Source organism: Pezoporus flaviventris, unplaced genomic scaffold (genome assembly GCF_033815535.1).
Source record: "Pezoporus flaviventris isolate CSIRO_AGI_PZ_B2104156 unplaced genomic scaffold, CSIRO_AGI_Pfla_v1 ptg000002l, whole genome shotgun sequence".
NCBI classification, from domain to species: Eukaryota; Metazoa; Chordata; class Aves; order Psittaciformes; family Psittacidae; genus Pezoporus; species Pezoporus flaviventris.
The window spans coordinates 37,696,280-37,705,043 of NW_026892550.1; the positions used below are offsets into that span (position 1 = coordinate 37,696,280).

Genomic DNA, 8,764 nt, shown 5'->3' on the forward strand with positions numbered 1-8,764 from the left:
GCCTGGCATATGCATCTCCTGATGTGCCTGCTTCTCTTGCCAACAGATTACAACTCAATACATAAAAGAGAAGTATGAGGAAAATAAAACATTTTAGGATTTTATGTGTTTTTATAGAATACCACGATAGGTTTATTCTTTGCTGGGATTACATCTATCTTTCATTTGTGTTTACAGGGCAACAAATTTAGCTGCCATGACAATCTCTTTCAACAAAATCTGAAAACGTATATACAGTATAACTGACTACCACATAGCAGCTTTAAAGAATGAATCTGAGAAGCCAAGCAAACAGTTGGTCTAGAGGCTCAGCTGTTAAAGCATAGACTGGATGAATGCCAGGAAACAAAGGGTTAAACCTGGAGGGTTGCTGTCTTCTTCACCTTATTTTTCAGCACTGTATTCAAATGAACAAAGGGGCTAGTTTACTGTTTAGGTAACTCATAAATATCTGTGTTCAAATGACATCTTTATTTAAATCTGATTTATACTGGTTCCTAGCTTGATCACATCTCAAAGGGATATATTACATATTCACATAAACTTCTCTGACTTTCAACACCAAGTTGCTCTGGTGTTTCAATGGTTTACAGTTGAGGGCAATCTTACCAATTGCTAGTCACCCAACATCATGATTAAAATGAATGTAATATGAATTAGCATACCTCCCCCTTATACTCAGCTTTATCATTAGAAAAATATAATGGCTATATATAATTATTAAAGCCCAGTGTCTAAATTTAAGTAAATCAATCTGTAGCTGTGTGTTTAGATAATGACTAATTTAAAAATGTTCTGATTACTGGCAATTTCTAATGCTGATAAGTCTTCTTAGTGAGAAAGGTCTGGTGCCTAAATAAGGATTTATATGTCTAGCTTTAGACAGCTGAATGGAAGCTTCCAGTTATAAGACTTTTTTTCAGCCACACTGTAATACATAAAGCAACTATTCTTTTAGAGCAACTTGTAACCACAGCAAACTGGAGATGAAGTATCACTAACCCTATCAAGTAGCATATAAGATCATAATTAGAAATTTCAAGTGCTATTTCCAGCTTCTCCAAGCTAGACTACAAAGTATTTATAACAGTTTTCATCATCATTACTCATTAGGTAACCTAGAAAGGAATATACTATAGCATTTAAAGACACAAACATAAAATACAATGTTGCATGCAGATCAGTGTTTAGCTACACTTCCAGCATTATTATGTATAAACCGTTCTGGAGGTCCTATTTGTTATATGTTTAAAAATTACTCACAAGTAAACACAGATTTTAGTATTATGCTATTTAAGTATTTGTTCAGAAAATAATATAGATGCTCTATGGAAGAACATGGTAAATAGTAAATTCAAAATGTACTGGATTATAATAATCTCAGAAAACATTTGAATAATTAACCAAATTAAGGTATTCAAGAGATAAATAATGAAATATGGAAAACCACAGAAAATCAAAGGACTCATTACAAGAGAAGTATACACATCCTGAATTTGTGAAACCTGTCCAATGAAAATTATTACTTAAAAAAAATATGACCTAAGGCCAATCTGATCAAAGAAATAATATGAAGGAAGATACATTTATCTAGCGAGATCTTTTAAAACAAACACATATTTTTCCTCTGACTTTTGAAATCCTGCAAAATTACTCCCCAAAGTACAGTAATTAAATTTAGCAGAAAATACAAGACAGACCTTATAATGAACAGACCAATACGCAGAGTCTCAAGTATAATTAATAGCAGGTAAAGATGGCTTTTTTTCTTTCTGTATCTAAGTTGGCTTGAAGTTGCTCCAGCTATTCACTAAAGATTGCTTGGTCCTCTGTAAGCATCAAGAAGACTGTGGCCTGTGTGTTACATCTGTCCTCTGTGACTATGTAATTCTTACCCCACTCATCTATATTTGGTAACTGAACTCATGTTTCAGCAGACTGACACTATCTGGAATTCCAGTAGAAGCAATGTTAGGCCTGTAAGAGGCACACAGTTCTGCTGCACTTACTACTCAGAAATTCAGAGAACTTAACCATTTAAATAAACATTTTTTGTTGTATTTAACACAGTATAAACAGGCTGGTTTAAAAATATTAATCTGCGATTTTAGGGTGTGATTTTTGATCACTATTAAAGGGCCCGCCTCCACAGGTAATAGAAAACACAGTGTGTAAAACTTAATTTTAAACAATAATTTCTTTTCTATGGGATTCTGTATTAACAGTTTTTTATTTTTTAACAAAATTAGCTAATTTTATGACTATAAATAATTGGATTTTCTATTAAAAAGCATTTAACAGCTTCCTTGTGCACCTTAAAATCTTCCAGGAAAAGAAAAAAAAATTCCCACAGGGTCATAGAATCATTTAGGCTGGAAAAGACCCTTAACATTTTTAGAGTTATCAGCCAAAATGGTCCATCTTTTTTGTAGTAATAAATAATTATTAACCTGTAACCACACACTACACTGTATAAATTTACCTACTGAATTTTCACATCTCAAATGAAGTAATCCTACAATCAGAAAAGAATTCTCCATCTATCTCCCTCAGAAATGACACACAAAATCCCTGGAAAACATGCATGCTTTAAGAAGACCCCACAGTTACGACACATGGATTAATACTGAAAAAATTAAGATGTGTTTCTAGTTTCTATGGCCTTGTAGAGTGTAATGAGTAACACAGTCAACTCTCCCTTACTGTCTTTGTAAGGAAGTACTTTCACCTCATTAAGAATTCCTGTGAGAGTTTTGTCGAAGGGAAGACTTTCAGTCCAAGAGCACAGTTGTACCTTTTCAGGCGCATCATTTCCTCTCATACCCCATGAAAAGAAGAAGCAAACATGAAGACTGCTGGTATAATCTACAGACTCTTTCACGTAATTTCCAGAAATAAAAGCAACATGTGGGTGGGATTGTTTTTGCTAGACTGCAGCCTACTGGGAGTCAAAGTCCCTAGAAGAAGAGATAGGAGAAACTGTAGCTCCAAAGAGATGTTACAGATCTCTGTCCCGTCTGTCAGCACCCATTGTATCTGCTCTCTGGTTTGAATTAATTTTGTGGGCTGGCACTTGTTCTTAGTGCAAGGTCTTCCACATATTGCCTTGCATTCTTTACTGAAGTTTATTCCTTGGCAACAATAGACTGGCAGTGGGCCCACCCTTGTGATGGAAGTGCACAAGAGACTCATAGCTCCTTATCAGTTCCAGGCCAATTTAGGCATTACCAAGTACTAGTATCATACATTTTATTTCCGGAGTTAATATAGTTAACATATTTATTATGTATGTTAATATATAACATATCATATATGTTATTATAGTTAATATATTTTTCTTTACATCTTCATACAGCCAATCACTGTCCCCTAATCAGAGCTTCAATAGATTCACTGTTGGATTAGAAATACTTACTGCACAATGTATATAAACCTCATTCTCCTGACATGGGATCCTTACCATGTGGTAATGAAATTGGTAAAAAGGTTTTTATTTCAGGTTATTTTACAGTGATTTCGGTGTAAAAGTGTGTCAGATAAAAACAGAATTGTCATTCTAAAAATTCCAGACTAACAGCTGTATACAAAAAAGGAGCTGGTCATCTAAGAGTTAACCACTGTATGCCTAATTTTTAAGCAGAGACCCCACACAGTGGGATCCAGGCCCTGTGTCAGGCACCCAGCCTCTCCACTAAACGCATAAGAGTCAGCTACCTTGGAATGGGAGCCAAAAATAGCCTGCATATAAACAGCAACAAACTGCCTTGGGCTATCTTCAGCATTTTCTACAGGGAGGGTCTGGATGAAATCTTGGTTCTTAGAGTTATGTTTGAATTGTTACTTCCGTGAAGAAAATATACCTGCCTGGATACACCTGCAGGGATCATTTTTAAAGGACGTGAGCCTTTATGAACACAGTTGCACTGGTGATCTGTGTAAATCAGGTATGCCTATTACTTTTTGTGCAGCATGGTAGAAATAATTGCTCCAGAAGTGAAAGATCTGTGTTCAATATATTCTACTGGCTTCAAGTGTTAATGAAATACTTGTCATAACTTGAATAATGAAATACTTGTCATAACATGCATAAACTCATTATGGCAGGGTTTTATACAGCTATATTAATCCTTGAAGAAATTTTCTCCAATATCATTCTACTAAGACTTTGGAAATGCTTACATCCTTTGACCTGTGATTAATCTCTTGGAAATTTACTTAATTTTTGATCAAGACCTTCCATTTTTATAGCAAAAATAATGCCTGTGCTCCTTTACAATGGTGGTAGACAGCAGGAAATCACTGTAAGCAAATGCTATAGAGACTAAAACTTTGGAACAGTTACACACTTTGAAAGATTAACATGTGCAGTAATGTGCAATGATGTAGTAATTTAGTATTTACATGTAAAATGTAAAAACTATGAATAGCATACAGACAAGATAAAAGTATTACATCCCCCATTCCTACTACAGTACCATGGAAAATTCAACCGATGAACACAACTCCATGGACAGAATACTTTCACTACCAATAGATTTGATGGAGCATACCTAGACAGGTCTACTGAAAACCCAGTAGTAGTTTCTGACACTAGTCAGCCCAAGTCATTAAAAACCTCCTGTCATAAACTGTAAAGCTATTCTGCTTGTGCAAGCTTTCCATTCCATCTGATGAAGATGCGACATGGTGCAAAAGCTTTTAATTTCTGGCTAAAACCAAAATATACTAACAAGCATGGGTCTTTACCCTAGTAATTTGTGTACTTACCTGAAAAAGCAGAAAAACACTGTAACGGTCCCTGTTATTTTGTACCTTGCTCTAAATAGCAGCAAAGTAAAATACAAGCAGATAGGCAATCTACAAGACCTAAAGTCAAACAGCTCTTCAAGTAAGAATCATTAAGAGCTGTTTCTACTTTAAGCAGCAGAGACAGATATAACCCCCTTTACTAGCTGCCACAGAATCTTCCACTTATTTTGAGTCACTAACAGACATTTTCTTTTCCACGTCTAAAAGTTAAAAAAATAAATAATCTGGCCACCTGTGCCTAAACATAGTTGGTCACTGCCTTGCTGTAGTTTGATGCTATGCATGGCTTTGGGTTGGTTTTCGTTTGTTTTGTTTATTTGTTTTTTTTCTTAAGTATCCAAACATGTTAAATTTTGCTTGTAAATATATTTGTAAATAAATTTATTACCTAGTTAGAACTAACCTGTGTTTTTATAGAGTGCACTAGAAGTACCTACCTGCCATATATATATGAAAGTGTTCAACAGTGAAATAGTCAGGCAGTGTCATTGGTACTCAAACATCATCTTCCCAAGTTTCTCAAGAGTTTCTCAGGATCTTCCTAGGAGGAAACTGCAGAAATGCAGCACAAAAGCTCATATGCCTTCAGTTTTGCTATCAGTGGTGCTGGTACTTGGTCTAGAAAAAATACAACAGTTGCTAAAATTAAACTGATAAAAGATTAGTAACACTAACCCAGTCTCTTCTTTTATAGAATACTTCATCTATGAAGTGACTGAGGGGCTGCAAGTAACAACAGTTCAATAAACTTAAGAATATCACAACTTTTCAGAATTACCACAGCTGTGAATCGGAAAGGAAACCATAAAATGGAAAGGAAGGCTAATTGGCAACTCACAAAGAACTAATACTATTTCTTAAACTGGGTAAGAGATAACTGCTTCTCAGTCCAAGATATATAGTATCTAAGGCCTTGCTGAGGCAACCTGTATTTCAGCTTCGCTTACCTCAAGACTACCAGAACACTTGCAATACTGTTCTCTGTCAAGATGCTGTATTTTTAAATCTATAAGTAGCCAGACGGGTAAAAACTGAACTCATGAACAAACTGCCACTTTACTGGTGATGCCATGAGTATCCCTTAAAATCTCAACAGAATTTTGTTAGGAATTTGCACCCCTGTGCGCACTGTGATTAATACACTTCCGCATTTAGGGCTGTGAAGCACGTTGTGCTCTCACAGGATTATTGCACTAAGACAAAGAAACTTAGAGCAAAACTATCTGATCCTTGCCAACAGACACTGTGCCTAGGATAAAGATGCCCAAGTTACCTGAGCCGGCAGTGGCTTGGACTAGGCAGTGCTGTCAGCCGGCCTCCGAGGTGCCTTTAGGCAGGCCCCAGCGTTCATCGAACTCTTGTAGATTCACGATGCTGTTTACACACACCTTTTTCTGAGCCTGACTCTCGTCTGTCCGAGCCTTTCCACTCACAGGCCCATGTCCGCCATCAACGGCCCAACGCGAGGCGCTGTGGGAGCGGGACGGGAGGCGGTCAGCGCTGAGGGAGCGGGCTCGGTGCGGAGGGAGCGGGGCCGGATGGGGTCAGCGGCGGGAAAGGCGAGGCGGGAGCCAGCCGTCGGCTGAGGGGCGGTGCTGCCGTAGGTGAGGAGGTCCCGGGCAGACCCAGCGAGAGCGGCTGTTTCATGTGGGGAGGCCGGCAGCCCCTCGGGGTGAGGGGTAGGCGCCGCGAGGAGAGGGCGAGGAGCGACCTGTGGAGCTCGTTGCGCGGCTGAGGCGCCGCGGCTGTCAGTCAGGGTGCGTTGCTGTGGAGTGTGCCGTCAAACTTTACTGCGGGGGGCCAGCATGTACGGTAGGCCCTGCACTGTTGACACGTTTCTTACAATTCCTCGTCAGAACAGAGAGCAATCTGATTTACAGGTACTGATACTTTCGTGATAAAAGTCTTTAAAAATCCATATAGGCTAGGCTCACATCTGTGCAGAAGGCCTAGAGAAGAATCGCTGCCTGATTCCGTTAAAAACCGTAAGGCATGTTGTAAAATAGTATTAAAGGACAAGAAATGAGGTGTCAACAGACTGGAAATTGACAGTCTTCTGCAGTTAAGTAGAAAGCCTATTTCGAGTTTTAGCACAGGGAAATGTTATAATACAGTTGCTGTTAAAGCACAAAACCTCAAGAAATCCATTTCATGTTGAATTAAGAAACACATTGGAAAGGAGCGAAAGTTGCAGACGACAGGACTGAGACAGTCTCACAAGGGTAGAGACAAGGATAAAATCTGGCAGTGTAGCACATAGCAATATGGTTGAGATTGAATACTGCGGCATGCAAAGATTTCAGATTGTAATGTGTGGGGTTTGTTCATCAAGAAGTTTGGGGGGAGGGAGGCTCTCTGTGGCTGTCCTTATGTGAAACAATACTCCTTTTGACTCTGTTGTACTCTGTAGGTAATGGGGGGAGGTCAGTTGTATTGTTGCATGGGATTGTGAGAGAGAAAAGGGGGCTGGGTGGCTCGAAATGGTGTCTTGTTGCAACGCTTGAGGGGAGGGGGCTGCGACGGTGAGGAGGCTGGCAGTGGACGCTTCTCGAAGCCTCTGGCAGCTTCTCGAAACTTCCCGAAACTTCTCGGTAATGAGACCCCTGCAACAAAGGGAACCAATGGGGAAGAGCCATGTCAACATCCGAGTGAGGAGGGGCGACAGCATTGGCTGGGGCCTTGAACCGGAGAAGATAAAGGACCGCCTCCCAGGGACCGCGTGTGCGCGTCTTGGGCGGAGCTGAGGACTCCCCGGCGCACCCAGCGCTGTTTTATCTGCTATTGCTTACTCAGTTTAATAAAATTTATACTTTAAACCAAAATTGGCTACAATATTGATAACAAGATTACATGATAAATTTAAGAAATCTAAGAACCTGTGTTAATGTGTCAGCTCGGTGTAGTCCTACATCATTTTCTAAGGAAAGAAGTGAAGTAAATTGTATTTAGAACACTCTAGTGGAAAATCTGTGTCATGAAAGTTAACATTCAAACTTAGACAGATACCTCATATTTGAAAGAAGAAAAGCAAGCCTTGTTAGATACTTAATTTAACCGTCCCGTCTGCACAAAGGAGAGTTAACGCCAGTCTTGTTCTTAAAATTGAGAGTTTTCTTTTAAGTACTCCACATTCAAAACCTTAAATTTGTTTAGTTTCATTTAACTGGACTGCTTGCTTCAGCTGTTACTCTTCTAAAAGTTTATTTTGTCCTGTATGCTTTAAATGTTAGTAACATTAATGTGGCTTTACCATTTCTTTTATTTGGTAAATTAATCTCACTTGGTAAGTTAATTCTCTCTCCCTGTACCAGAAAGTTATCCGTCTATGCCGTGTTAAGTATGTGCTTCAGTCCCACTCGCATCAGCTATTGCCTGTATATGTCTGTGAAAAATAAAGTTTGAACAAATGCAATTTATGTATTTTTAAATAAAAACTATTTGCACTTACACATACCATAAAATGCTCACAGCTGAGCAGTGAGAAAAATGCTTTATAGCATCACATGGCGTCTTTTTATGTTGTACATAATAAGTCTTTGTCAGTGCAGCTCAGTTAGACTTTCCTCTTCATGAGGAAAATGATTTCCATTAGATTAATTTTAGCTGCAAGTGTAGAGTGCATATTTTGCATGTATATATTCAGAGCCTGTCATGCACGCAGATTCCGTCTTAGCATGTGCAATGTTTTTGATCTGAGCAGGCACAGACAGCGCTGAAGTTCAATACCAGATTAAAGCCTCTTTACAAGGGGATTAACTTTAAAAAAGGAATGCACCTCTTTCAACAGACTATGAAATGCTGATCTCTAGGAAAATAAATATTTACTTCTCTTTTTCCTTTTATCATGATACAGCTTTGCATTGCTTTACCTTTTTAACAGCTATTGCAAACTGTCTTTTGAGTATGCCAAATATATTCCTGCGGTTTGTCGGAAGGCTTGGCCTGCCACCTAAAA

General features: G+C 38.6%; 1 protein-coding gene across 1 annotated transcript in view; it reads right to left on the reverse strand.

The window, feature by feature from the left end:
• The window catches only part of PALLD (palladin, cytoskeletal associated protein), a 194,792-nt gene extending 192,936 nt beyond the window's left edge, over positions 1-1,856 (reverse strand). Inside the window, exon 1 of the mRNA XM_061475141.1 lies at positions 1,701-1,856. The gene's annotated coding sequence lies outside the window, so the exon portion shown is untranslated. The remainder of the gene's footprint in view (positions 1-1,700) is intronic.
• Between the last annotated feature and the right edge of the window lie 6,908 nt (positions 1,857-8,764).